The sequence below is a fragment of the Hemitrygon akajei genome, chromosome 9 (assembly GCF_048418815.1).
Source record: "Hemitrygon akajei chromosome 9, sHemAka1.3, whole genome shotgun sequence".
Classification (NCBI taxonomy): domain Eukaryota; kingdom Metazoa; phylum Chordata; class Chondrichthyes; order Myliobatiformes; family Dasyatidae; genus Hemitrygon; species Hemitrygon akajei.
Window position 1 is genome coordinate 117,421,081 of NC_133132.1, and position 22,829 is coordinate 117,443,909.

Sequence of the window (22,829 nt, forward strand, 5' to 3'; positions counted from 1 at the left end):
ATATATGTAGGGTGCCTAAGATTTTTGCACAGTACTGCAGATGGTCTGATCAGTTGGACAGAAGATTGCAAATGGAAATCCATTTAGAAAAATGCAACAAGGCAAGGAAGTACAGACTGTAGATTATTGAGAGAAATTTGGGCACTGTGGAATGTATCACCAAATGTATTTAAAAGGTTTTCAAACAGCATGCAGCATGTTTTCCTTTATTAGTTGAAGCATGTTCTGTAAAAGTGGGAAGGTTTTGAAAGAAATGTATACAACTTTATTTCACTTAACAAGCTCTGATCACCATGGCAGAGAAAACACAATTGCACAGGAAAGAGTGCAAAGGAGATGTACAAGGCAGTTTGACAGGACTGTATATTTCAACAATCATAAAATATTGGATAGGTTGGAATTGCTGTTTTTGGAAGAGTGTTGTATGAAGGGCAATTTAATTAAAACTAGAAGACCATAAGACATAGGAGCAGAATTAGGCCATTTGGCCCATTGAGTCTGCTCTGCCATATAATAGCTGATCTATTCCTCCTCTCAGCCCCAATCTCTTGCCTACTCCCCATATTCCTTCATGCTCTGCCCAATCAAGAACCTATCAACCTCTGCCTTAAATATACATACAGACTTGGCCTCCACAGCTGCCTGTGGCAGAGAATTCCACAGATTCGCCAGTCTCTGACTAAAGAAATCCCACCTCATCTCCATGCTAAAATGACATCCCCCTATTCTGAGGCTGTGTCCTCTGATCTTAGACTCTCCCATCATAGGAAACATCCTCTCCATATTCACTCTATCAAGGCCTTTAAATATTCAATTGATTTCAAAGAGGTCAACCTTATTCTTCCGAATTTCAGTGAATATAGTCACAGGGCCATCAAACGATCTTCATATGACAAGCCGTTCAAACATAGAATCCTTTTGGTGAACCTTCTTTGAACCCTCTCCAATTTCAGCACCTCCTTTCAAAGATATGGAACACAAACTTGCTCACAATACTCCAAGTGAGGCTTCACCAGAGCTTTATAAATTTTCAAAATTACATCCTTGCTTTTATATTCTAGTCCTCTTGAAATGAAAGCTAATACTGTATTAGCCTTCCTCACCACACACTCAACCTGTGAATTAACCTTTAGGGAATCATACACAAGGATCCCAAGTCCCTTTTGTACTTCAGATGTTTGTATTTTATTTTCATTTAGAAAATAGTCATCTCTTTCATTTCTTCTGCCAAAGTGAATGACCGAACATTTTCCGGCACTGTATAACATCTGCCATTTCTTTGCCCATTCTTCTAATCTGCCTAAGTCCTTCTGTAGCCTGTCTACTTCCTCCTCAACCTAGCTTCATATCTTCTGTAAACTTTGCAACAAAGTCATCAATTCCATCATCCAAATTATTGAAATAAAACATAAAAGTAATTGGTCCAAACACAGATCCCTGTGGAACATCATTAGTCGCGGGCAGCCACTCTTTGCCTTCTGCCAGTCAGTCACTCCTTTATCTATGCTAGAGTCTTCCCTGAAATACCATGGGCTCATAGCTTGTTAAGCATCCTCATGTGTGGCACCCTGTCAAAAGCCTTCTGAAAATCCAAATACACAACTTCAACAAATTCTCCTTTGTCCATCTGCTTGTTATTTCTTCAACATATTTGTCAGGCAAGATTTTCCCTTGAGGAAACCATGTTGACTATGGCCTATTTTATCATGTGCCTCCAATTGTGTCCTTCACAATTGACTCCAACATCTCCGCAACCACTGAATTCAGACTAACTGGCCTATAATTTGCTTTCTCCTGCCCTTCTCCTTTCTTGAAGAGTGGAGTGACGCTTGTAATTTTCCAGTCTTCTGGAACCATTCCCAAATCTAGTGATTCTTGAATGTTCATTACTAATGCCTCCACAAATCTCTCCAGCCACCTCTTTCAGAACCCTGAGGGAATTCCTAGAATGCCAGTGAGATGGCTTTTCAGAGTAATTTGTGGTTGAGCCCACTAGGGGATCAGCTATTCTGGATTGAGTGTTATGCAATGAATTGGAATTAATTAGAGAGCTTGAGGTAAAAGAACCCTTAGGGGTAAGTGATCATAATGTATGCTTCAGAATGTATAAATTATGAAGTCCAACATAAGGTTTCACTTAGTTGTGGGCAGGAAGCAGTGAGCATAATTTTAAAGTTATTTTATAAGGACCTAGAAGGAAGAAGAGGGAAAGTTTTCACCTCAGTGGGTAGTAAGAATCTGAAACTCACCACATGAAAGGGTGGTAGAAGCGAGAATTTCTGCTGTGTACTGAAAAGCCATGACGACCACAAACTTAATAGGTTGAATGACCTCCCTCTGTGTCTTCCAGAGTCTATGATTCTTGTAAAATAAATTCATTGTTTTTTTTGTTTCATTTTCCTTCCATTGGTGTAATCTTCCTTCTTAATCTGAGGGTTAGACCAGCCCATATTAATGTCCCTCCAGAAGAATTCAGATTACTTAAAAAGGAGCATCATAACTTTAAAAGTTTATCCTAAATAATGAGAAATATTCTTCCTCAGAATGATCAATAGATTTAAAAAAATGGTCAATAAGTACATTCTCACTCAAGGCGTAGAACTGATTATAGTACACCCAAATTGGTGCATTTGACGGACAGAGCAAAGGGGCTTCAGTAATTGTTGTGTTGATCTGCCCACTTCCCCCACTCACTATGGCAAATAGCTGTTGCTGCCAAAACCCATAGCCTCAGGTACAGATCACTAGGTGCATTACATTTTTACATTTAGCTTGACTTGACCCGGCATGTGGTGTGGCTGTGTTGAGGGGAGACGATCAAAACTTGGCACTGATAATTGGGTGAGCAGGATGTGGCATGTTTCCAGAAGCTATTCTTATTTACCCAGATAAATAGTACTCTTTCAAAAACAAGTGCTAAATGAATCAGTGTTGCCTTTTTTAAGATTAGAGCTGATTAATAAATTACAAGGCAAATTTCAACTAATTCAGATCCTTTTGTGGTTTTCTTTCTGTTAATGAACCACTTCCTGCACGTCACTAGACTTAGCACTTCAGAGACATCAAGCCTGGCCTCTCTGAATGATCAACAGTGACCTCTGTCCAGTCATACCTTTAGCAGCCTTCTGGAGCCTGCCAGTCCAAAGTAACTGAGTCAGACACATCGGAGATAGATTGCAGGTAAGTCATTGTTGTAGTTTAGGCTGCACTGTCAATGGCAGACGTAAGCAACAGTGATTGTAACACAAGCTTGGGTGGGAAGGCTAGCAAACTTGCAGTTGAAGTGGTGCATTATTCAATGATTTCAGTGGGGACATCACAGATTGACTAACACTACCCAAACAGGTCAACAGATTACTTCCACATGGATTAAAAGAGCGTCGGTCCTGCTTGATCATTGTAATAATCCAGCTGAATGTTTTCCCAAAATTTGAAAAGACATTTGGCACAGCTCAGAGTACAAAGGTGTAGTTTAACTTTAGATTAATGAGCAATACAAGAATGTGGGGGTTAATTGAAATTGTATCTATGAGTTTTGTTTGTGGCCTCAATCGGTCGTGGTCAACCATGGGTACTGCACCTCTGGCAGTCACTGATAGTGGCTTCTCCAAGGTGCAAGCCAGGGGAGAGTTGATAGGGAGATCCGTCTGTTGCCCATGCAGTGGGACCCCCCTCTCCATGCTGATGACAGATCCAAAGGAACGACGAAAGTCGATACAGTTTGGTACCAGCAGCATCGCAGGATTTGCCGTGCCGGTGCTGGGTACAGCAGTCAGCCGTCTTCGGGACTCTGACACCGGATATTTCCTTGGGGTTTACTCCCAAAGCCTTTCCCGTGAACGGGTACAGCCGCAAAGCAGCAGAGGCTTATAATCGGAGTTTCCCTCTCCTAGATGAGCTACCATCCGTGGTTAACGAGCCCCATCTGCCCGGACAATTGGTTTTAAGGCGCCAGTGGCCCGCCTTTCCCCCTTCTCCCGTCAGTGAGAACACTCCGTCTGAATCTATGAGATGCAAAAAAACCAACACATTTTGAATGTGGAAGTCCACAGTTAGGTATTTTGATCTCACTTTTTAACTGACCTGTAGTTTTTTAAGCACCACAATCTTAGCTCTGCTGAAAACTTTACCCAAATGCTACCAATATACATTGATATGCCTTTCTTGCTGGAGGCGTGGGCTGATCTGTACACTTCCAACACAAAGCAGAAGAGAATTTTGTGACCAAAGGTCGAAAGGTAAGTAACTTGATCATGCACAGAGCTGATCATGCTGTCCTGGGAGTGTCCTTTAATGGAGCAAATTAACTGCTTTAATTTCACAAGTTCAGCTCTCAGCAGAACTTTTCATCAATCTTTCTATTAAAATACACATTCCTTTAAATGCTCTAGTCACGTTGAGATCCAAATTACAATTATATTAGGCAATTGAAGTTTACGCAATAGGTAACGTCAGAATAAAGGATCAACCGATTAGATGAGGAGAAATTGTTGTGGATTTTTCTGCCTCAGAAGCCTGTGGATCCTCATTCCTTGGTTCATTTTCTTGATCCCTAAGGAATGAGGATGTTTTCCTTCCATTTCAGTTGTATTGGTTCTGAGGTGATGGAAGAGCCCAGACGCTTCCACAGAAAGTTAAGGTCAGCTGGCCAATAATTTGTGAGGTGGTCCAGTTCTTCCAAAGCTTATGCACGGCTTCTCTGTGTTCCCAGTGGAAGAACTTAATATCTTTGTTAATTCTTCCACTCCACTCTGAATGTTCATGGGCCAGAGATGTCCCAGTGGAAAACAAATATTTTTTTTTCAAGGAGGCTTTAAGCATATCCTTAATTCTTTTCTTCTGGATGATAACTCTTGACAGAGATCAAAAAACAGTGTCTGTCTTGTGATTTGGAATCAGATGACTTTACATGCCATAAGCCCATGAGATATAGGAGCAAAATTAGGCGATTCACTCTTTTGGGTCTGCTCTGCAATTCAATCATGGTTGGGTTTTTTTCACCCTACTCTCCTACATTATCCTCTTAACCCTTTTTCCAATCAAGAAATTATCAATCTAGACCTGAATGACCAGGCTCGCATGCCCCTCGATGGCAATGAATTCAAGAGATTCACCACTCTCTAGCTGAGGAGGTTCCTTCTCATCTCAATTTAAAAGAGACCTTCCTTGTTTCTAAGGCACCTTTGGATTTCCTACTAATGGAAACATCCTCCCCACGTCCACTCTATCTAGGACTTTCAGTATCCAGGAGACTTCAATGAGATCTCCTCTGATCCTTCTGAACTCCATCAAGTACAGGCTCAGAGTCATCAGACAGCCTTCATAAGTTAAGCCTTTCATACTTGTGAATCTCCTCTAGGCCTTCTGCAGGATCAAAACGTCCTTTCCCACATACCACAGAATTGTTGACTATATTCCAAATGTGGTCTGAACAACAGCATGTAACACTTCATCAATATATCCTTGCTTTTATGCTCTGGTCCTCTTAAAATGAATGCTGACATTTGCCTGCTTTAGATTCAAATTCAAATGTATATATTTATTTATCACATGTACTTTGAAATGCACAGTGAAATGCAATACCTACATTAACAAGCAATATTGCCTAAGGATGTGCTGGGGCAGCCTGCAAGTGTCTCTACACATTCTGGTGTCAAGTTAGCACACCCAGAATATTCACCAGACCAACAGAGCAGCAAAACAACATAACAACAGCAAAACAAGCCCCTTTCCTACTCTCACAACAAACCAACCAACGACACGCACGCACGCACGCACGCACGCACGCACGCACGCACGCACGCACGCACGCACGCACGCACACACACACACACACACACACACACACACACACACACACACACACACACACACACACACACACACACACACACACACACACACACACACACAGTCTTCAGCCCTGGGTTAGACCTCCTCTAGGCCTCTGAGCTCTGGTGTTTGGCCTGCATTCTCAGCCTCTCAGACAATAGACATTCAATTTTCAGTTCCTGGTCCAGCATCTCAGACTCACAGTCATTGGGGCTTAGACCTCCAGACCAGCCAACCCAGGCTTTTCAAACTTTCAGCCTCAGCCTCTGGACTGGGTGATTTTGATCTTTAACCTTCGGGATTTGACTTTCAGATTTGCCGGATTCTGGACTTCAACCTACAGCTTCAAACTTTGGACTTGCTGACCTCTGGATATCAACCCAGGACTCACCAATCATGGGTCTTTGAACTCTAGACTTACACAAACCTCTTGACCCCTGGACTTGCTGACTTGTGGGGTCACCGGCCCTCATGCCCATATGGACCTCCAGTCCAGGGACTTGCCAACCTGGAGGGTCACTGGCCTCTATCTTCAGGGCCTGCTGACTTTGGTCGATCATGGGGATCACTGGACTTCATCCCCGGCAGCTGCTGGCACAACCTCCATCTTCGGGGATTATTGACCTTAGACGACTGAGCACTCCAGCCTGGAACTTAACTTCAGCTCCAGCCCCGGACTTTTTATTTACTGAAAAGAAAGGAGGTGTAAGCAGAGCAGACATTGTTGGATTGGGCCGTCTTTAGAATGATCGAGCTTTGGCTCATAGGTTTGGGTGAGAACAGGCTTGAGAAAACACAGATGCAGCCTCTAAGTAAGCTTCTAGTAAGCTGTCTTTTTTTCTATCAGTATACAGCTCGTTGACTGAAAATGGTTCCGGAGTTTCTTTGTGCTAGATGTAGGAACTCTAGACCTCCATTCTCCCTGCTAACTACACCTGCGTGAAGTGCATCCAGCTACAGCTCCTTAAAAGCCCTGTTAAGGAACTGGAGCTGCAGCTGCATGACTTCAGCTCCTATGGGAAAATGAGGAGGTGATAGATAGGAGTTGCAAGGAGATAGTTACCTCTAAGTTGCAGTAGGTATGTACCTGGGTGACTGTGAAGAGATAGCCAGTGCAGGACCCACCTGAGGCCACTCTCCTCAAAAATAAGTATACCGCTTTGGATACTGTTGAAGGAGAGATATCTTCAAGGGGTATCTGTAGCGACCAGGTCTCTGGCACTGAGTCAGGCTCTGTGGCTCAGAAGGGAAAGGGGGAGAAGAGGAATGCAGCAGAGATAGGGGATTCCATAGTTTAAAAGAGCAGAAGACAGACTCTGTGGATGTGAAAGAGACACCAAAATGGTAAGTTGCCTCCACATGCCAGAGTCAGGGATGTCTTGGATTATTGGGTCCATGGTATTTTATAAGAGGACAAAGAACAGCCAGAACTCATGGTATATATTGGTACAAATGATATTGGTAGGAAAAAGGAGGACGTCCTGAAGAGAGAATACAGGGAGTTAGGTAGAAAGCTGAAAGCAGGACATAATGAGTGTAAGAATAGAATGATTTGCCAGATGAATGCATGGCCAAAGAATTGGTACAGGGGACAGAGTTTCAGATTTAGGGAGCATTGGGATCTCTTCCAGGGAAAGTATGACCTGTACAAAAAAGGATAGGTTACTCCTGAACCCAAGGGGGACTTCAGGAAGAGTAAGACAAAGGAACACATACCAATCCTCATAGAGGGATCAGAAGTGGAGAGAGTGAGCAACTTCAAGTTCCTGGGGGTCAAGATCTCTGAGGATCTAACCTGGTCCCAACATATTGAAGTAGTTATAAAGAAGGCAAGACAGCACCTATACTTTATTAGGAATTTGAAGAGATTTGGTATGTCAACAAATACACTCAAAAACTTCTATAATTGTACAGTGGAGAGCATTCTGAAGGCTACATCACTGTCTGATATGGAGGGGCTACTGCACAGGACTGAAAGAAGCTGCAGAAGGTTGTAAATCTAGTCAGCTCCATCTCGGGTACTCGCCTACAAAGTACCCAGGACACCTTCAAGGAGTGGTGTCTCAGAAAGGCAGCGTCCATTATTAAGGACCCCCAGCACTCAGGGCATGCTCTTTTCTCACTGTTACCATCAGGGAGGAGGTACAGAAGCCTGAAGGCACACACTCAGTGATTCAGGAACAGCTTCTTCCCCTCTGCCATCCGATTCCTAAATGGACATTGAATCTTTGGACACTACCTCACTTTTTTTTTGATGTACAGTATTTCTGTTTTTGCACTTCTTAAAATCTATTCAATATATGTAATTGATTTACTTGTTTATTTATTATTATTATTTTATTTACTATTATTTATTTTTTCTCTCTGCTAGATAATGTATCGCATTGAATAGCTTCTGCTAAGTTAACAAATTTCACGTCACGTGCCGGTGATAATAAACCTGATCCTGATTCTGATTCTGGAATTTTGCAGGCAGGCTTGCTAAAGCTGTTGAGGAGGGTTGAAATTAATTAGTCAGGGGAAAAGGAACAGGAGTGATAGGGCTGACGATGGGACAGTTGGTATACAACTAGATGCACTGTGTAGTGAGACTGTAAGAAGCACAGTCAGATGATGGGATAGTCAGTGGGATGGATTAAGGTGTAACAAGGATCATGAATACAGGACTAAGGGAATGATATTTGAATGCACGTGGTATACAGAATAAGGGAAATCACCTTGTAGTGCAGTTAAAGATTTGCAGGTATGAAGTTGTGATCACCACTGAGTCATGACTGAAAGAAGATCACAGTTGGGAGCTTAAAATCCAAGGATACACATTGTATTCAAAGGACAGCCAGGTAGGCAAAGGGAGTGGTGTAGCTCTTGCTAAAAATGAAATCAAATCCTTAGAGAGGTTATATAGGATTAAAAGATGTTCAAAGTTTAAAGTAAATTTATTATCGTAAAACATATTTGTCACCATATACAACCCTGAGATTCATTCTCTTGTGGGCATACTCAATAGATCAAATGACCACAATAGAATTAATGAAAGAACACATCAACAGGGCAGATAAATAATGAGCCAAAAAAACACAACAAACCGTGCAAATACAAAAAAAAAGATAACAAAGAATTAATACTACTACTACTACTACTAATAACAAGTAAAAAAGCAATAAATATTGAGAACTTTAGATGAAGTGTCTTTGAAAGTGAGTCCATAGGTAGTGGAAACAGTTCAGTTATAGGGCAAGTAAAGTTGAGTGAAGCTATCCCCTCTGGTTCAAGAGCGTGATAGTTGAGGTGTAATAACTGTTCCTGAACCTGGTAGTGTGATTCATGACGCTCCTGCACCTCCTTCCTGATGGCAGCAACAAGAAGAGAGCACGGGCTGGGTGGGGGGGGGGGGGGGGGGGGGATGTCCCTGATAATGAATGCTGGTTTTCTGCAACAATCTCAATGGTATTTAGGGCTTTACCCATGATGGACTGGGCCGTATCCATTAGTTTTTGTAGGATTTTCCATTCAAGGGATTGGTGTTTCCATACCAAGCTATGATGCAGCCAGTAAGCATACTCTCCACCGTATATCAGTAGAAATTTGTCGAAGTTTTAGATGAATCTGCTGAATCTCTGCAGATTTCTAAAGAAGTAGAGGTGTTGCTGTGCTTTCTTTGGAATTGCACTTCCATGTGGGGCTGCAGACAAGTCCTCTGAAATTAAACACGGAGAAATTTAAAGTTGCTAACCCTCAATGAGGACTCCTTGATGTAAAATCCTTGTGTGTAGAGTTAAAAAAAATGCAGGGGGAAAAGTCCCCGATGGGTGTAATATACAGGCTTCCAAACAATAGCCAGGATGTGGGCTACAATTACAATGGGAGATAGAAATGGCAGGTAAAGAGGGCAATATTATGATAATGATGGTGTATTTCAATATGCAGGTAGATTGGGAAATTCAGTTTGGTGCTGGATCCCAAGTGAGGGAATTTGTAGAAGGCCAACCAGATGGCTTTTTAGAACAGCTGGTTTTAGAGCCCTTTTAGGGGAATTGCAATCTAGATTAGGTGTTATGCAGTGACCCAGATTTGATTAGGGAACTTAAGGTAAAAGAACCCTTAGGAGACAGTGGTCATTATATGATAGAATTCACCCAGCAGTTTGAGAAGTTTTAGCTAAAGTTGGCTGTATCAATATTAGAATGGAAGAAAGGGAATTACAGAGGTATGAGAGAGGGACTGGCCGAAGTTGACTGGAAGGGGACACTAACAGGGATTATGGCAGAACAGCAATAGCAGGTGTTTCTGGGAGCAGTTCTGAACGCATAGAAAATATATATCCCAAAGATGAATTGATTGAATTGACTTTATTACTTACATCCTTCACATACGAGGAGTAAAAATCTTTATGTCTCCATCTAAACATGCGATGTGCAATTTATAGTAATTTATATTAAATAGTATATATAGTATAAACAGTATAAATAGTATAAACAGTCAATATAACATAGAAATGTTAACGTGAATTAATCAGTCTGATGGCCTGGTGGAAGAAGCTGTCCTGGAGCCTGTTGGTCCTGGCTTTTATGCTGCGGTACTGTTTCCCGGATGGCAGCAGCTGGAACAGTTTGTGGTTGGGGTGACTCGGGTCCTTTTTACACACCTGTCTTTGTAAATCTCCTGAATAGTGGGAAGTTCACATCTACAGTTGCACTGGGCTGTCCACACCACTCTCTGCAGAGTCATGTGATTGATAGAAATACAGTTCCCATACCAGGTAGTGCTGCAGCCAGTCAGGATGTTCTCAATTGTGCCCCTGTAGAAAGTTCTTAGGACCTGGGGGCCCATACCAAACTTCCTCAACTGTTTGAGGTGAAAGAGGCGCTGTTGTGCTTTTATCACCACACTGCCGGTATGTACAGACCACACGTGATCCTCAGTGATGTGTATGCCGAGGAACTTAAGGATGAAGAAATATTTTAAAGGACAACCATGGCTAACAAGGTAAGTCAAACACAGCATAAGAGCAAGAGAGAGAGAGAGCATATAATATAGCAGAAATTAGTGGGAAGGTAGAGGATTGTGAAGTTTTTAAAAACCAACAGAGGGCAACTAAAAACACATAATGAGATAAAAGATTTTAAAAAACCATAAGGAGACAAAGATGAAATATGAAGGTAATAAAAATATAAAAGAAAATAAAAATATATATTTTGGAGATTTTAAAGAGTGAAAGAGAGACAAGAGTGAATACCATACCACTGGAAAATAACACCAGAGTAGTACTGGGGGGCAAAGAAATGCTTCAAGAACTTAAATGTTTCATGACAGTCTTCTCCGTGGAAGACAATAGCAGAATGCCAGAAATGTGAGCACGTTGGGGATAGAAGACAGCGTCATTGCTATTACTAAGGAGAAGGTGCTTGGGAAGCTGAAAACTCTGAAGGTGGATAAGTCACCTGGACCAGATGGTCTACATCCCAGGATTCTGAAAGAGGTAGCTGAAGAGATTGAGGAGGCAATAGAAATGATCTTTCGGTGATCACTAGATTCTGGAATGTTTCCTGAAGACTGGAATTCTTTAAGAATGGAGGAAGGTAGATGAAAGGAAATTATAGGCCAGTTAGCTTTACTTCAGTGGTAGGAAAAATATTGGAGTCTATTATTAAGGATGAGGTTTTGGCATACTTGGAGGCAGATGATAAAGTAGGCCAAAATCAGCATAGTTTCTTTAAGGGGAAATCCTGCCTGACATATCTGTTGGAATTCTTCAAGGAAATATCGAGCAGGATGGCCAAAGAATAGTCAATCAATGTTGTCTATTTGGATCTTCAAAAGGCCTTTGACGAGGTGCCGCACATGAGGCTGCTTAACAAGATAAGAGCCTATGGCTTTTTAAGAAAGGTACTAGCATGGATAGAAGATTAGCCGCCTGGCAGGGAACAAAGTATGGGAGTAAAGGCAGTCTTTTCTGGTTGGCTGCTGGTGACTAGTAGTGTGCTGTAGGTTTTGGTGATGGGACCACTTCTTTTCACGTTATATATGTAATGTTTTGGATGAAGGAATTGTGGGCTTTGGGACCAAGTTTGCAGACAATACAAAGATAGGTGGAGAGGCAAGTAGTGTTAAAGAAGCAGGGCAATTTGGGGAAATGGGCAAAGTGGCAGATGGAATATAATGTAGGGAAGTGCGTGGGTCATGTACTTTGGCAGAAGGAATGAAGACATGGACTATATTCTAAATAAGGAGAAAATTGAAAAATCAGAGGTGCAAAGGGACTTGGAAGTTATTGTGCAAGATTCCCTAAAGATAACTTGCAGGTTTAGTCAGTGGTAATGAAGCCAAATGCAAATTTTGACAGAACTAAAATATAAACAGAATCAGGTTTTTAAATCACTGATGTGTCGTGAAATTTGTTAACACAAGGACATAATGCTGAGGCTTTATAAGGCATTGGTCAGACCACACTTGGAGTATTGTGAGTAGTTTTAGACCTGTTATCTGAGACAAAATGTACTGGCTTTCGAGAGTTCTCCAGCAGAGGCTTACGAGAATGATCCCAGGAATGAAAGGGTTAACATCTGAGGAGCATTTGATGGCTCTGGGACTGTACTCACTGGAGTTTAGGCAATCTGAGGGGGGATCTCATTGAAAACTAACGAATATTGAAAGGCCTAGATAGATGTCGGATCATCTTTTAAGAGGAGGATTCCTTGCAAGGAGACAGGCACTGATGGGGTACCAAGCAGTATTTTGAAAACCTGTGCCAACCGATTCGCAGATGTATTCAAAGACACTTTCAATCTCTCTTGCTGCAATTGGAAGTTCTCACCAGCTTCAAAAGGGCAACAATCATACCAATGCAAAGGAAGAACAGGGTGAAGTGGCGTAACGATTATCATCCAGTAGCACTTATATTTATGGTGATGATGTGCTTTCAAAGGTTGGTTATGGATAGAATTAACTCCTGTCTCAGCAAGGACCTGGACCCACTGCAATTCTCCTATCGCCTTAATAGGTCTACAGTGGACATGATCTTATTGGCTCTTCCTCTTGGTTCACATAGACAATAAACTCTTCTCAGGCTTCTAGCTCAAGTACACGTATCAATTTTAACCAATTTTTCAATGACAAACTTTGCCAGCTTCGTCAGGGATAATGCCACGGCTTGTCTAGTCCAGAGGTATTTACACCCCCATGATCCATCCCTCCTGACTGGTTAGACTTCATCCACTCAGGTTTCCACTGTCAAACGTTGTTTACAATTGAGTTCCAGTTCTTATTTAGAGCAAGATCTTCATCTTCGTTAAAATTATTTTCCTCTGGGTTTCTTTCAATGGCTTCCTTTACCAGGTAGTTCCAAAAGCCATTGGTGCAACACAGTAGTTTTGTGCCACAATCCTATGGTCATTGTGAATGCAATGTTCTGCTACTGCCAGTTTCTCCAGGTAACCCAATGGAGATGCCTCCTGTGCTCCTTGACGCTGGCTTCCACTGTGTGTCCCACCTGGCTAATACACGTTGCTCCAAGTTCACAGGGATTCCCGTAAATGCCAGCCATCCTGAGTTCCTAGTCAGCTTTGACCCACGTAAGCTGTGAGTTGAACTTCCTTATGGGTTTGTGGATGGAATTAATCTGGTATTTCTTCAGGATACTGGTGACCCTTCCATTGACTGTGGCAATATAGGGAATTCAGACAGTAGCAAGGTGTTCCTCCTCGTTGTTAGGTTTCCTGCTTTTTCCATCGGCTCTTTTAAGGCCCCAATTAATTTCTGGAGGACATAAATGACCAGTTTCAACATGGTGTCCCTGCTTACAAGCGTTCCCATTAAGGGCAGCTTAGTCCTCCAGTCAAGGCTTGATAAGGGTACCATGGAATTTTTTGAACACATCCATACGTCAACATACTTCCTCTCTAAGGGGGACTATTATGAACAAACGGATGGGGTGGCCGTGGGATCGCCCTTGTCACTGGCTATTGCTAATTTCTACCTGGAGGACTTTCAGGAGAGGGCTCTAAGTTCATTGTCCTTATGCCCCAAATGCTTCTTCCGATACATTGATGACACCTTTGCAGTGTGGCCTCATGAACCCCAGGCACTCCAACAGTTCTACAACCATCTGAACAGCATACTGTACATCCAAACATATGATTTAAATGGAGATGTAGAAGAATAGTTGCCTCCCATTCCTGGACATTTAAATATGACTGAAATTGGACGGTAGCCTTGGACATGGCTTGGACAGAAACCTACTGAAACAGACTGAAACCTCAATAATGACAGCCACCATCATCTCTCTCAATGTAGAGTGGTTCTTTCTACTTTGATTAAGGGTGCAAAAACTATTTCAGACCTGGAGAGTCTCCACGAGGAAATAAAGCAATTATGCGTGACATTTTACAGAATGGCAAGAAGGTGAAGGAAATCAACTGACCCTTAAAAAGGTTGATGGAAAAACCAAGGAAGCACTAGATCATCTTTCATCTAGATTATAATACTATTTAAATCAGGCTCCTGTTTATTAACTACAGCTCAACATTTAATACAATCATTCTTACAGGTCTGATCCCTCTGCAACCAGATCCTCAACTTCCTCACTGAAAGACTACTGTCTGTGCAGACTGAAAATAATATCTCTACCTCTCTGATAATCAACACTGGCACACTTCAAGAATGTGTACTTAGCACACTGTTCATTTCTCTCTACTCCCTTAACTGTGCACTACACGGGATCGAAATAAGCAGCAGGCTGTTGTCAGCTTAGTTAGCACCATCATGGGCACAAGCCTTCCCAGCATCTTGGACATCTTCAATGAGAGATGTCTCAAAAAGGCGGCGTCCATCATTAAGGACCACCATCACTCAGGCCGTGTCCTCTTCTCATTGAAACCTTCAGGGAAGAGATACAGGTGCCTAAAGACACACTTCAAAGATTCAGGAACAGCTCCTTCCCCTCTGCCATCAGATTCCTTAATGGACATTAAGCCCATGAACACCAAGTACTTTGTTTATTTAATTTAATTTTAAAAATCTCTCTATATATACTTCTTACTGTAATTCATAGTTTTTATTATTATATATTGCAATGTATTGCTGCCACATAACAACAAATTTCATGACATATACTGGTGATATTAACCTGATTCTGATTCTGAGTGGCTGTGGAATGGATGTTTCCTATAGTGGGTAAGTCTGGGACCAGAGGACACAGCCTCAGAATTGAGAGCCGTCCACTTAGAACAGAGATGAGGAAAAATTTATTTAGCCAGATGGTGGTGAATCTGTAGAATTCTTTGCCATTGTTGGCTGTGAAGGCCAAGTCATGTAGGGTGTATTTAAGGCCATGGTCAATAGTTTTTAGATTAATCAGGGCATCAAGGGTTATGTGTAGAAGGCAGGGGAATGGATTTGAGAGGGATACTATATCAGCTATGGCGGAATGGCAGAGCAGACTTAATAGGCTAAATGGCCTAATTCTGCTCCTATGTCGTACAGTCTTATGGCCTTTATTCTTCCTATTAATGTGCTTAACTCACACTTCCTTAACATTGTATTCTATCTGACACTTTACCCATTCTCCTGACCTGTCCAAGCTCTTCTGCAGACTCCCTACTGTTATGTTTTGTAACTCCAAAACATTAAACTAATTAGAAGAAAAGCAAGTGAGTCCAAAATGTGAGTCTAACTTTGTGTCTTTGTGCCTTGTGCGAGGCACGTACATATCACCTGGCCACACGATGACGAACGCAATTCACGTATTTTTACATATAACCCATAATGAATTATTTATCAACCAAAAATGCTTAATCAGATTCAGATTCAGATTCAGTTTATTGTCATTTAGAAACTGCAATGCAATGCAGTTAAAAAATGAGACAACGTTCTACGGAATGATATCACGATAAAGCACAAAACAGACCACACGAGAAAAAACCACATAACATTTGGTAATCCCCAATCCAGAGTCCGGAGAGGCTGCTGTGTATCGATAACGCGCTACCGTCTTAGCACGTTCCCCTGAAAGGAACCCCAAACCCACCAGACAAAACTAAAGCTACAAGACCTACACAAAACCATATAGTTACATATAGTTATAGTTAACATATAGTTGCAACAGTGCAGACAATATATTAATTGATAAAAGACCAAAACTGACAAAACTGATAAAACTGACAAAAACCACATAATTATAACACATAGTTTCAACAGTGCAAAGCAATACCGTAATCTGATAAAGAGCAGTCCATGTGCACATTAAAAAGAAAGTCCCAAAGTCCAGACAGCTCATCATCTCACGCAGACGGTAGAAGGAAGAAAACCTCTTCCTGCCATGAAACTCCAGCGCCGCAACTTGCCGATACAGCACTCTGGGAGCCCTGACCACAACCAACTCCGAGTCCGTCCAAAAACTTCAAGCCCCCGACCAGCCCTCTGACGCCGAGCACCATCTCAACAACATATTAGCAATAATACTCAAATATTAGTAACAACAACACTCCTCTCAGCTTAGCTATAAACTCCAACTCAACATAGAATGCATCTCAACCTACATACTCAGAATACAATATAATACAACTACTATGTACAGACATCTACAGCATAATAATTTGTTAAATTCTCCCATTCCACCCTGAAGATTTAATGGCTGTGGAGGATTTCTTACTCTTATGTCGTCTTTCATGACAAGGTGGTCAGTTTGCTTGGCAGATGAGGCTTCTTAAAGTTCAAGTAAATAACATACCATCTCTCCTCTGCCTATCCTACTTGTCACCTCCTCAAAGAATTCCTACAGATTTGTCAGACAAGATCTCTCCTTGCTGGAGACCATGTTGACTTGGCCCTTTTTTATCACATACTTCTAAGTACCCTAAAATTTCACCCTAAATAATAGACTCTAAAATCTTACCAACCACTGAAGTCAGGCAAACCTATCTATAATTTCTTGTCTTTTGCCTCCCTCCCTTTTTAAATAGGGGTGTCACACTTACAGTTATTCAAGTTAACTGAGACCCTCCCTGACTCCAGTGATTCTTGAAAGAGCACTACCAAAACTTTCACAATCTATTCAGCAACCTTTTTCTGAACTGTGGGTTATAGTCCTTCTGATCCATCTTCAGGCTTTTTAGCTTCCTGAGTACCTTCTCCTTAGTAATAGTCACTACAACTCTGCCCTGACTCTCTTCAATTTCTGGCATATTACTGGTGTCTTCCACTGTAAAGAGAGGTATGAAGTACTTATTCAGCTCCTCGCTGTTTTTGTGTTCTCCATTACTACTTCTCCAGTGTACTATTCTGGTAATACAATATCCATTCTTGACTCACTGTAACCATTCATACATCAACAAAAAAAAGACTTTTAGAATCTCCTTTTATATCATTGTCTAGTTTACCCTCGTATTTCACCTTCTCCTCCTAGGGAAACTAGGGAGCTCAAAATAACCTCAGTGCTCCTGAAATAAGAATGGTAAGTACAAGAGCAAGGAATCCCTTTGCTAATGGAAATTCAAGGACTGATACCAGAAATTGTGTGTGTGGAGAGCACAATTAGTTATGCTGACATTCATTGGCTAGAAATACACTGACAAACACATTTCTTCAGTGAGGCTTTCAGCCCAGCACATTCGTTTTAGCTACAGAGTAGAGGGAAAGGACAGAAATAAAGTAAAGGAAATTTGTTCCTGTCAGTGGGAAACACTATTTTAGAATCACCAATGTTAGCTTTAGTTTTTCAAAATTATTCTACAGCGCATGCTTAAAATCCTAACCAATTGCTAACTCTAACCTGACTTAATCCAAATTGGGCTCCTGTAGTGATCATTTGAAGATGGGTAATTGACTTTAAACCAGAGACTGCAGAACCTCTGGAATCTGCTCCTGATAGTGTTTAGCTATAATGAAGCATCATTCAGTTAAGCAACATTTTTTTGGCAATCAGCAATTGCAACGCTACATAACTTTTGTATTGTCCCCACATGACCCAGCGTTTTGATTTTGGTGCACTTTATAACACTTTTGGAAGAGAATCATAACTACAAGCATTAGAATACAAAAGCAAATGACAAAATACTGTCTATTGAAAGGTGATACCATTTTCTAAGCTTATAATTTAATTTATTCTGGACCTTGAATGCAGAAAAGTTAAGGGAAAACAGAATGAGTTGTCATGATATTTACATTGAAAGAAATGTTTTCCTCTAATCCTGTATTCTGTTACTGGAATATTGTCCTTTTAGAGTTTTTGAGTACTCCAGCTAACCAATGTTTAAACTCGATATATTCCCCACAGTTTGCTTTTTTTTCCAAAGGGCCATTAGGCAGAAGTTTTCAATTTTTTCATCTTATTTTAAACCTTTAGAAATGGAAGATTAATCCTTCACCAGGACAGCTGTATTCACATTGACAGTTTGTTCCATGCATACATAAACATGTCTGGTTGAAGTCATTTCACCAAGAATCCAAATGCATGGAACTTATTTGAAAACTAAAATAGATAACTACACCAACAACAGTGGTTTCACCTACTGGTACTGATTCATGAACTGGGCAGTAATCATAAAGATCAAAATCAAATCCTCCCAGACTATGAATTTAAAATTTAGCTCTTTGAACATATTAAAGAGAATTATGCTGGTTTATGCAGGATGTAGATTCTATGTACAGTAGCCCAGTAACCCATTAGCTCTGTATTGTGTTTGAAGTCTTGGTTTTCAAACACTCATTTCATTTGACAGCTAATCGCTGTGCTGGTACACGAAAGACAATGGTAAATATGAACATCGATTCTGTTTTTATTGCCTTGGCTCTTGAGATGGGCTAAAGTGGTCCATGTTTATCAGAGTCTCGTTGTTGGAGAGGGCAGATTGGTAAAGGACCTTTGTTTTGTGAGCATTCAGTATAAGCTTGAATTTGCTTGAATGTTTCCATGAACAAGTTGATTGCTGTTTGGAGTCTGATTTTAAAATGCTCATCTTCTGTGTGTTACAGGCCAACCGTTGAGAATGGCGCAACCTTAATTCTGGAAGGGATTTGATGTAAACTGACCAGTTAATCATTTGTTCTATGGCTCAGCTCCACTCCATTGAGAATTTTGTTGGATATGATGTGCAACATTAATTTGGGAAATACTGAAACAAAGATAGAGCTTTGCAATGATACTATGTTTTGGAGCTGTTGGTTGGAATCACAGCTTACATGCAATTGCAATTGAAGGGGTCAAGTTACAGCTGGCAGCCAAATTTCCATCCTACACTCAGGAATAATTATAATTGAATTTTAAAACCAGATACTTCTCACTAGGTTGATTTAAGGATTTTTTGTTACATTTTCAAAATATACCAATGAATTTGAATTGGTAAAGTATTTTATTATTGTCATATGTACTGAGGTAAAATGTAAAACTTTGTTTTGCTTGCCATCCATTGAGATCATATTATTTCATCAGTTTCTCAAGGTAGGACAAGTGAATAGGAATAAAAGATAGCAGAAAATAGCATAACAGTTACAAAGAAAGTACAGTGCAGGCAAACAATAATGTCAAATAAGACCATAAAGATTTAGACTATGAGGTCAAGAGTCCATTCTATTGTATTAGGGGACAATTCAGTAATCTTATAACTATAGGTAGAAATTAACTTCACCCTGGTAGTACATGCTTTCAGGATTTTGTATCTTCTGCCCAGTTTGTAGAGTAGAGGAAAGAAGAATGAATGTCTGGAGTGGGAAAGGACTTCGATTATGTTGCAAACACAAGGAAATCTGCAGATGCTGGAAACTGAAGCAACATACACAAAATGCTGGTGAAATGCAGCAGGCCAGGCAGCATCTATAGAGAGAAGCACTGTCGACGTTTCGGGCCGAGACCCTTCGTCAGGACTGATTATGTTGCTGCTTTTCTGAGGCATTGAGAAGTGTGGGAGAATATCATGAATGGGACATTGGTTCTTGTAAAGTACTGAACTGCCTCCACAACTCTCTGTAGTTCCTTATGTATAGCAGTTGCCATCCCAAGCCTGTATGCTAGGTATCACCTGACCAGTATAATCTCAGGAATAGTTTGAAAGTGATTTCTAAATCGTGATGAAATAAAGTAAAAATTTTACTCTACAAAATCTTTCCTGAATTGGTCATTCATTTTTGCTTTTGCAGGTTATAACGTGGCCTGAGCAATCTCATAACTTGAATTTGAAAATCACTGTAAGCTTGGGGATTATTTCTGCTGGCAGATAAGAACAAAATTATATTGACAAAGCATACTGTGAATCATTTGGGTACACATAGTTCCCATGCACTAATATTGTTCTGAGGGAAAAGAACAATGTAGGACAACAGCAAAGGTTATAAAAAGATGCACAAGGAAGTCATGATTAGCCAAATATTAGCTTTAGAAAGCCAAAAGTTTCTAATGAGAAATCTGGAAGGGGTTGATCTAAACTACCAACTGGATGATGGCATCCTTCTCAGAGAAGGAGCATAAAAGCTGCATCATTTTATTTTTATCCTCATTGGCTCCAGACAATGACACAATAGGAAGTAACCCCTTGGGGGAATTTGATTTTGAGGTACTATCTTTCCAACAGCTTTTGCTTCTTCGCTTCAACACTTTAGACCATGAGGAAGTGATAAACAAACCTTTGTGATTTACAGCAGGAACTCGCAATGACAGTAAGAACCTAGGCCGGAAAAATATAATCAAGGAGAGCATTTTCATGGTCTCAGTCTCTCAAGTGCTGTCAATTGAAAGGGAAAATATCAGTTATTGTTCAATTCATTTGCACATGAATCTTCTATTTTTGTGGATTCATTCATTCATGGATCATGTCAAGGGGAGCTTTGATTGTAGTTGTTGCTGAGCAACGTGAGCTCCACTGAGCACAATGTATGCATTTCCAAAGGTTTTTACTGTACCAGTAACTGTTCCGACTTCAGATGCTAGTCACTGCAGATAAAGCACTGTCACTAGTTAATACATTACAAATTCCTTTCAGTGTTTTGGGACAGACATAATACATTGAGTGGGCTGAATGGCTATAATGATTCTATGACTGTTCTTTTTATTATATTTGTACACAGCCTTACACAGAAAATAATAAGCTCCCTTTTCTACACACGTCATGTGCAAGATCTGGTATGATGACACAAGGGATGAAAGGCTTTAGTTATGATAAGAGATCAGAAAAGCCATTTTATGTCAATAGAACAGAGAATATTAAAGGAAGAATAGATAGATTTGTTCAAAATTAATGAAGGACTTTTTTAAGGCAAATAGCGAACAGCTACTTCTAGTTACACACACAAAATGCTGGAGGAATTCAGCAGTTTAAGCAGCCTCCATGGAAATAAACAAACAGTCGATGTTTGGGTCAAAACCCTTTATCAGGATTGGAAAGGAAGGGGGAAGATGCCAGCATAAGAAGGTGTGGGGGGAGAAGGGATAGCTAAAAGGTGATAGGTTAAGCCAGTTAGGAGGGCGAGGGAAAGGCAAAGGGCTGGAGAATGGAGGAATCTGATAGAGTGGACCATGGGAGAAAAGGCAGGAGGGGGAACACCAGGGAGAGTTGATAGGCAGGTGAGAAGATGTAAGAGGCCAGAATGGGGAATAGAAGAAGGGGAGGAATTTTTTAGAAGGAAGGAAAAATCAATATTCTTCCCATCAGGTAGGAGGCTATTTCTAGTTCTTTGTGAGCCAGTAGCTACAGGCCATGAAGGTCAGTGGAGAAAAATACATTATGTAAAGGGGAATTTATGATGTAAAACATCTATGAGAAACAATGGTGAGCCAGAATTTATATTTAAACTCTATGTGTTTTGAACTTGATTTGATGATTTTTCATCTAAGTTAAAAAAGGACATGTACATTTGAGCACAAGATACAGAATGAAACATAGATTATATACAATCGGTCCCTATCTATCTAAGAAATATGAACTGTCTTATTCAAAAATAGTCTGAAAATTTTTAGGCTTCTGAGGAGTATTTTAGGGAAATTTTTGATCCCACATTAACCAAACAAAATCCCATGAGAAATAGTCATCTCACATTTCCATTAGTGAGGCTGGATCTGGTGGCCAGATAACACTACACTAAACTGGATTATGCTCAGGACACTATGCCGGCGTGAGAAATGTCAGTACTCGCTGTGCATTTGTATCCAGAAGGGACTGTGGAAAACATATTTGCTTCACTGGTCTTCAAAGAGCAATATACAAAACATTTATCCTTGTGAGATGCTAGTTCCTACTTCTCTTTTCCTTACGGATTACATGATCTTTAGAAAATGCTTACCACTACACTTCAATTTGTTATGCTTCAATTCATGTTGGGAATTTCACTTAAGCACGGGCCGCTGCCTTTCCAGGGATGGGGGACTCATTAACCACAATATACACAACCAAGAGAGCATGTATTTGATACTGTAGATTGAAAAAACTTAAACCCTTAACTCACTGTTTCCTCTTAAGAATGTGATTTAAAATGAAAGGTTAATTTTTCTTCTAAAACAGCAGGAAAAGAAACTAGAAAGGCCCAAAAGCACATAGTATAATTTAGGAGATTTATAATATAGCTAGAGCGTACAGTAGAAGGCATTTGGCCTATTCTATTTGTGCCATTGTATAAAGAAGTTATACAATTAGAGAGAGGCATAACCTCTCTCGAGTCTGTCAGCCAGTTACGTAGACAAATATTTAACAAAATATTGAGTTGAAAAATAATTACATTATTGATGAATATTCAATACCTAATGGAGGTATAAATAAGCATGATGTTTTCTTTAGAAATGCAGTTAATAACATTAAAAATGCAAATAAATATGTACCAACTCTCTGCTATTTTAACAATGACACAACCTGCTTAAAAGAACATTACCTTTGAACTTAGAAACAACAGAAATTTCATTTAGCATATTTTATTACAAAAATCATACAACATGATTTTAATCCAGATGTTTGGGTGAAACCCAATTCATCCTTCACCATCTAACATAAATCTACTTCTTCAGTTCTTTGTGGAACAGC